Source organism: Crocuta crocuta, unplaced genomic scaffold (assembly GCF_008692635.1).
Source record: "Crocuta crocuta isolate KB4526 unplaced genomic scaffold, BGI_CrCroc_1.0 scaffold138, whole genome shotgun sequence".
NCBI lineage: Eukaryota > Metazoa > Chordata > Mammalia > Carnivora > Hyaenidae > Crocuta > Crocuta crocuta.
The window spans coordinates 8,160,368-8,169,359 of NW_027532585.1; positions in this window are offsets into that span (position 1 = coordinate 8,160,368).

Here is an 8,992-nt window from a genome sequence, read left to right on the forward strand (position 1 = left end):
AAAAACAATTCAAGAAAAAGAGAAATGTTATTAGAAATGCCTCAATATGAACACAAAATTCACAACAGATACAGAAATGGTAAAACAAAACATTTTTAAACAAAAACTCACTTTCACTATTATTAAATTATTAATGTATGAATTTTAGCCGATCTGCTTAATAAACATTATATACTCATCACATCTGTGCTAATGAGAATGCAAATAGGCACTCTCATGAGTTATTGGTGTCTTTTTATTTTAATGTTTATTTATTTTTAAAGGAGAGACAGAGCGTGAGTGGGGGAGGGGCAGAGAGAGAGGAGACACAGAATCTGAAACAGGCTCCAGGCTCTGAGCTGTCAGCCCAGAGCCCGACATGGGACTCAAACCCACGAACTGCAAGATCATGACCTCAGCCAAAGTTGGCGCTTAACCAACTGAACCATCCAGGTACCCCTTGGTGTCTTTTTGAAAGGCAATTTAGCAATAATTATGAAAAATGTTTAAATGCACTCAACTAGCCACTTCTGGAAATCTAGGATAAAGAAACGTTTGAATGTATGTCAGGAGTATTCATCAGAGCATGGTTTGCAACAGTAAAAGTATAAAATGGTAACAACTTAAATGTCAATATATGGCTGTCAGTGAATAAATTATAGCATGTCCACATTAAGGAGTACCGTGAAGTCATTTTAAAAAATATATGTACACACATAAAAAATTCCAAGGAATACTGTTAAATGAAAGAGAGCAAAACAACATGAATCTATAAAAATACATTTATATGAAACAAAAGCATAGATATATGTTTATATACATACAAATGAAGAAAAGTGGCCTCTAGCGTGGGGAATAAGATTGGGAATGGGTGGGAGAAGGGCACCGAGTGACTCAGTCTATTTAACGTCTGGCTCTTGATTTTGGTTCAGGTCATGATCTCACAGTTGTGAGATCGAGCCCCACCTCCAACTCCGTGGTGGGCTTGGAGGCTGCATAAGATTCCTTCTCTCCCTCTCCCTTTGTTCCTCACCCACTCACAGTCTCACTCTCTCTCTCTCTCTCTCTCTCTCAAAAAAAAAAAAAAAAGGATTAGGAATGAAGAAAAGGTAATGAGAAGTTTAATACATTGTTATATATTCTTTGATTAATTGACTTTTATAAGAGAAAACATTCATGTTTAATTTTTAAATGAAGAAGTTCCCCAAAATAAAATCAATATACTCTTAGGCTAAAAAGTAGAGATCTAAGACAAAGAAGGTAACTGCCTTACTCTATACTCTAGGCTGTGTATGTCAGGATAGTCAAACAGTGAATGCTGAGGACCAACCACAACTGAAGAGGGCCATGCACAAATTGAATCAAATCCAGAAGTTGATAATTAGGCTGGTGAAAGATCTGGAATATCATAATAGCCCAAGATCAACATGTAAACAATGAGAATGCTTAGCCAGGAAGAAAGAACATGGCTGTAAAGAACATGATTTCTCTTTTTTAAACAAAGGACATCATAGCTCTTGCGAAATATGAAATTTATTCTGTGTGGAATTAGACCAATGGATGGAAGTTATAAAAAAAATTTTAAACTCACTAGGAAAAAAAACCACCTATATTTCTAAAAATGTAAAGATTTAAAAGTAAGATACATCCTATTATCTGGAAAATTAGTATACTTTTTTAAGTTAAAAGAATACCTAGTTGATAAGAAAACCTGGAGATAATCAGGCTACTTATGGCTGATTATGGTGAATCAGCCTTCAGAAAAGCTATTCCCAATTATGCTTTTTAAAGTATATATGTATTCCTAAGAATGTTCGCACAATAATATAACTTTATTCACTCAGCAGATACGTATCGGGGATCTCCTGTGTGCCAGGCAGTGTGTTCCGTGCTGGAATACCGAGAGCTCAGCACTGAGCAAGGCAGTGAGCTAGTCCCTGCCCTTAAGATGCTTCGAAGCTGAACGCTGTTCCTCATGCTCAAGTCAATTGCCTACCCCACTGAGCCTTTGATGTTCCTAAAGTAGGCAATTTTAATTTTGTTTATCACTATCTGCCAAAACAAACTTTATTTTCTAGAACTTAAAATACTCATATTTATGTTTACATAAAAATACATATTTATGTGTATAATAGTTTATTATGCACAGTTAATTCCACTGTTTTGGCTGTGATAAAATTGATTTTGATTTTTTTTTTTAAATCTGCAAATGTGGACTCTTCAACTATTCCCCTTGCACAGATATCTTTGTTTTAACAAATATGTTTAGCATCTTTTAAGGAACAGAAGGTAATTCAAATGCATTCTTACTTAAAAGATCATTTGACACTAGTAAATGAATTGTTTTCAGGATATAAAATGAATATACATAAATCTGTTGCATGTCTATATAGGAATAATGAGCTATCAGAAAGAAAAATTATGAAAACAATCCCATTTACAGTTGCATCAAAAAAAAAAAAATTCCCAGAAATAAATTTAACCAAGGAGTGAAAAACTTATACTCTGAAAACTATAAGACAGTGATGAAAAAAGATGACTAATGAACAAAAAGATATATCATGCATGTGAATTGGAACAATTAATGTTGTTATAAAGTTCATACTACCCAGGGCAGCTGGCTGGCTCAGTCAGAAGAGCATATGATTCTTGATCTCAGGATTCGGGATTCAAGCCCCATGTTGGGTGTAGATATTATTAAAAGTAAATAAATAATGGGGCGCCTGGGTGGCTTAGTCAGTTAAGCGTCCAACTTTCGCTTGGGTCATGATCTTGCGGTTCATGGGTTCGAGCCCCGCATCAGGCTCTGTGCTGACTGCCAGCTCAGAGCCTGGAGCCTGTTTCAGAGTCTGTGACTCCCTCTCTCTCTGACCCTCCCCTGCTCACACTGTCTCTCTCTCTCCTAGAAATAAATAAAACATTAAAAAAAATTAAAAATAAATAAATAACTGAAAAAAAGAGATTCAATGCAATCACTATCAAGCTAATGGCATTTTTCACAGAATTAGAACAAATAATATTATTATTTGTATGGAACCTCAAAAGACCCCAAAGAGCCAAAGGAATCTTGAGAAAGAAGAACAAATCTGGAGATGTCACACTCCCTGATTTCAAACGATACCACAAAGCTAAAATAGTTAAAATAATATGGTAATGTGGTTCTAGGACACAAACAGACACATGGATCAATGAAATAGAGTAGAGGGATCTAGAAATAATCCAACGCTTATATAGCCAATGAATCTTCAACAAAAGAGGCAGGAATATACAACGGGGAAAGACAGTCCCTTCAATAAAAGGTGTTGGCAAACGACCGTGACATGCCAAAGAATTAAAGTTTTCTTATACTATATACAAAAATGAACTAAAAATGGATTAAAGACTTAAATGTCAGACCTGAAACCATAAAACTCTTAGAAGAAAACGTAGGCAGTATGCTCTGTGACACCAGAGTTGGCATACTTTTTTGGACCTATCTCCTCAGGCAAGGAAGACAAAAGCAAAAAGAAACAAATGAGACTACATTAAACTAAAAAGCTTTCGCACAGGGAAGGAAACTATCAACAAAACGAAAAGGCAACCTACCACATGGGAGAAGATATTCACAAAATAACCAATAATGAGTTAATATCCAAAATATATAAAGAACTTATGTAGTGAATACCAAACAAAACAATCCAATTAAAAAGTAGACAGAGACTCTTGAATGCTGACAAAAACTGAGGACTGATGGATGTGGGGGGGAGGGGGGATGGGCATGGAGGAGGACACTTGTGGGGATGAGCACTGAGTGTTATGTGGAAACTAATTTGACAATAAACTATTAAAAAAAAAACAAAAAAAAGTAGACAGAGGACCTGAATAGACATTTCTCTAAAGAAGACATACAGATGGCCAACAGACGCAGGAAAAGATGATCCACAACACTAATCATCAGAAATGCAAATCCAAACCACAATGGGCTATCACCTCACATTTGTCAGAAAGGCTACTATCTAAAAGACAAGAAGTAACAAGAGCTGGTGAGGATGCAGAGAAAGGGCGCTGTTGGTAGGAATACAAAATGGTGCAACCACTATGAAAAACAGTATGAGCTTTCCTCAGAAAATTAAAAGTAGAGCCATCATACGATCCAGCCATTCTGCTTCTGAGTGTTTATGTGAAAAAATGAAAACACCAATTCAAAATGATATATGCACCCCTATGTTCATTGCGGTATTGTGCAAAATAGCCAGGGTATGGAAGCAGCCTAAGGGTCCACTGATAGACGAATGGATTAAGAGGATATGGTGTATATATACACAATGGAATATTACTCAGCCATAAAAAAGAATTAATTCTTGCCTTGTGACAACATGAATGGGCCCAAAGTGTATTACGCAAGTGTAATAAGTCAGACAGAGGAAGACAAATACTATATGACTTCCCTTATAAGTGGGATGTTAAAAAACAAAAACACAAAACACACACCACACACGCAAAGGAACGAACAAAACAGAAACAGACTCATAGATGCTGAGAACAATATGGTGGTTGCCAGAGGGGAGGGTGTAAGGAGATGGTAAAATAGGGTAGGGGACTCAAAGGTAAAAAATCCCAGCTCTAAAATAAATAAGTCAGAGGATGTAATATACAGCATAGGGAATAGAGCCAATAATATTGTAACAACTTTGTACGGTGACAGATGACAGCTAGATTTATGGTGTTGATCACTTCATAATGTATATAAATGTTGAATCATTGTATTGTACATCTGAAACTAATCCAACATTGCATGTCAACTACACTTCAATTTAAAAAGATTATTCAGCGCAGCCTTTGTCCAGGACTGGGAACTCTCCAGATAGTGGCACCAATAGGCACCCTACTGTTTTTACTTTTACATTAATGGCAGTCATAAGGATTCCAAAAAATGGATGCTCTTTCAAAGAAAACTACAGGGAGAGTGCTCTCAGCCCAGCCCGAGTGGAAGCAGCTCACTCCACCATCGTAAAAGAGGAAAAACCTTCCATCTTAACAGAGGATAAACCTTCTCTGCTCTGACCCGTTTGTTCCCCAGAGGCTCAAGGACAGCCTGAGCCATCCCTCATCCACCTCTCCTTTTCCAGGTGTTTGAAGTCAGCAGCCTGGCCCTGAGTCTTCCTTCTACACAAACTCTTTTGTGTTCCATATTTCCAACTCTTAATCTCAAGGCTGCTTGTTTGAGACTGCTTATGCACTCGAGGTAGACTTTCTGGGTCTTTCCCCAAGTCCCTCTTCAACCTAGTGTCCCTTTTAACCATCCTCACCCTAGATAATAAATGGCTGCTCCCAGTAAGTAAATACGTAATCAGTTTTCTCAGCCCATATGGGAAATCCAGCAGTGCCGCCATGTTGGAGGGTTAATGGAGAAGCATCATGGGGATTGCCCCACAAGCAAACAACATGGCCCTGGCTATTCCAGAGAAACTGAGGAGGAGCCATCCTGACCCCTGGGGCTGATCATGTGGATTACACAAAAAACACCTGTGAAGCACACTGCCTGGCACCATAGCCCCTAATGACATTGGCCCTCAAAATTGTTATTAAAGGCTCACATGAAGGTTCTTATTGCTGAGGACAGTGACAGCTGTCCAATGTTCTTGCTGACCCAGTTGCCGATGAGTCATTGTACCTTCAGGATACGAAGGCAAGGGCCAAGAAACATCCAGGCCACCCCACATGCTACTTGACCAATCATCGTAGCTGCCTCTGATTGACCAGCACTTTGCACTTCTTCCCTCCCACTTATCTCTCAGCGACTCCTAGGTACTCTGTGAGGCAGGTAGTGTTGTCTCCATGTGACACAGAAGGCGCAGCAGAACAGAGAAATCTGCCCAAAGATATGCAATGATTTGGAAGAGCCAAGAGAGGAGGGACCCCTCCCTGGCTCCACTCATCCCTTGCTAGTATGTCATGAATATAACACCGTTCACCAGGGACTCGGGAAGAAATGAGGTACAGCCTAATTCCAGGGCTGATAAGGCCTTTTTAATGTAAACAGGACCCACTTCTGGGTCTCCTCAACAGCCCAGGCATCACCTCACAGAGTCAGGCATCACCACAGGCCAAGTCCATGGCCAGCCTGGTTCTGCCAAAAAACATGCAGCACAGCTACACTTGACTCTCAAAATAAATACTTTAAGTAAGAACAGATGCCGTCAGCTTGGCCCAGAGCCATCAGTGGCACCAATGGCTTGTACAAAGCTCTTGGAGCACAGGGAACACAGCAGGAGGCCCTTGGAAAGTGCCAGGTCGGGCTTTCAGTTCCTTCACAGCACACTCCCCGGGTGGACGCAAAGGTCCTTCCCAAGAAGACATATTTCAGGAGAAAAGAGGCTGTAGTACAGCATGGAGAACTCCAGCCAAGGGCCAAAAAAGCTGGTTCTCATTCCATCTCTATAGTTCCAAGCAAATCCCTCTGGCTCTGGGACTCAGTTTTCTGTAAATGAAGGTTGCATTGAGGTTCAAGGAGCCTACTGAATTGTAGAGAGCTGTCCAGATGAGGGGGATTATAGCAGCCTGAGACCACCCTGGAGTGTCCTCTGTTGCCGTCACCAGGCATAGAGGAGAACCCAAAGGGGACTCTCCCAGTAGCCAGGGCCTGAGGACTGGGACAAGAGAAGGCCAAAGACAGAATCAGGACTTCTTCCCTCCTTATTTCCAAATAGAAGCCTTCAGAACACAAGGTTCAAATTTTCCCTGCCTGCTTTACTTTCTCCTGTCTTCCTTTCTTTCCTCCATCCTTCTCACTCCCTTCTTTCCTTCTTTCTACTATATGGTTCCAACCATTGACGAATCCTCTCCATTCCTGAAACAGAATATACTTTCTCTCTCTCATCTCAGGAACTTGTACCTGCTGTGCCCTCTCTCCAGACCATTCTTGCAAGACCTCCTTGTCTTCCAGGTCTCGATTTAGATATCACTTCCTCTGGGCTGGTTCCAGGGTCCCTCTGCTAACTTCTGATGGCAGGGACTTCTTAGCCATCAGCCTCTCTTAAAGCAGGGGCTTGGAAAGTGTGCAGAGTTAATGAATAAGAATGTTTGTTTCTCAAGGACACAGAGCAGATGGATGGGGCCTAGGTTCTCGGTCTACAAATCCAGTGTTCATTCATTCACTCCTTCCTTCAATTATTTACTCACACAACAAATATTTGTTGAACACCTTTAATAAACCAGATACTCTGCCAAGCACTGGGAAAAAGACAAACGCTCTATTCTCAGGGAGTTTGGATTGTAGAAGGAAAGGACAGGAACTATGACAATAAGCAAAATAATCTGAGTGATGAGTGAGTGTTACATGGAAGATTTAAATAAGCTAATGTGACAGAGCTTGATCAGGTAGATATTTAAGATTGGATAGATGAGGAAGTCTTCTCTAGAGATAGAACTGAGAGCAAATGACCAAAAAAAAAAAAAAAAAAAAAAAAAAAAAANAAAAAAAAAAAAAAAAAAAAAAAAAAAAAATCCAGCCTGGTGAGTGTCAGTGGGAAAAGTATTTCAAGAATGGGACAGCTTGTCCAAGGGCCTTACATGGGAGGTTACAACAGAAGAAAGGTCAATGGAATGGAACATAATGGGTAAAGGGGGACCATGTTTGCAATAAGGCTGGTGAAGTAGGAAAGGGTTGGTTTGTGTAGGGCCTCACAGATCATGATCAGAAGATTCTATTTTAGTCGAGGGGAGTGGTGTCCATTGGAGAGTTTTACATGGGGAGTGATGTGATAGAATTCATGTTTTTAAAAGATTAGCCTGACCACTGTGTAGAGATGGTTGGAGGGGATGGGGACAAGAATAGAAGAGGAGCATCCAGTTAGGAGGCTGTGGTGTTAGCCCAAGAGGTAATGTTGGCTTGAGCCAAGATGGTCATAGAGATCATGGAGACAAGTAGATGGCCCCATATGGAAGGTAGAATTGTTTGGGCTTGCCCATGATTAGAGAGTAGAACAGATAGAAAATGGGCATGGAATGGATATGGAGATGGGATGAAGAAAAGGAATCTCAAGGAAACTGGATGGATGGAGGTGTCCTTTCCTGTGAGGGGGGACAGGAGGCTGGAGAAGGCTTAGGACAGATGATCAGGATGTATTCGGCCCTCTTCAGGTTTAGATACCTACAGGGAAGTGTCACTTAGCAGGATGGCTTCACAAGACTGAAGCTCTGGGGTCAGAGCAGGCTCGGGCATGCAGATTTGGGGGCCATCTGCTTTAGGTGACATTTCACATTATGGGTCTGGATGAGATTGCTTGGAGCGAGAGAACATTTAGGAAGAGGACAGAGCACAGGACAGAGCACTGGGAGCATCAACATGGGGAGGTTTCCAGAAGAGGAGCCAGCCAGCAGAGACCTAAAGGAACGGCCTGCGAGAGGTAGGAGGAGAACCAAGATGGCGTGGGGCCCAGAGGCGGGAAGTTCAGCTTGTCTTTCTTCTGTAATTCTGCTTTGCATTCTGGCACTAAATGACTCCATGGCCCTTACCAGGCCCTTGCCCTGGTGGTTCCCAGTTCCTCCTTGGACAAAGGAGGAGGCTGGAGGTGTCAGTCTCTTGCTGACAGCCTTCTCTGTGCCAGCATGACTTGGGGCTGTGCCTCTCCCTCCCCACGCTGAGGGCTCTCCAAGACTGGCCTTTGCTTTGTCTCAGAGCTCAAGCTCCCTTGTTGGTAGGCCTTTCTTTCTTCCCCCAGAGACCGGAGAGCCAAGGTCTCTGAAGACAATGCCAGTGACCCTGGTGGGCCTACTCAGAGCTGAACTTGTAGGTGGGGCACATCTGATGGCCATGAAAAGCCACTTGGAAAGAAACCCAGAGGAGCCTTAGGGGAACACAGTGGCCTCAGACCCAGGGCTGCCGTGGCTATTGTCCATGATGTGTCCTGCCCAAGAATATCCAGCCATAGGGGTGCTCTGCTCCCTAAACTAGGGCACCCACAGGACTATGTTTGTGTTTGCCCAGAGGGGGCAACTTTTTCTCATTCACACAAAAGCGCCATGTAAGCAA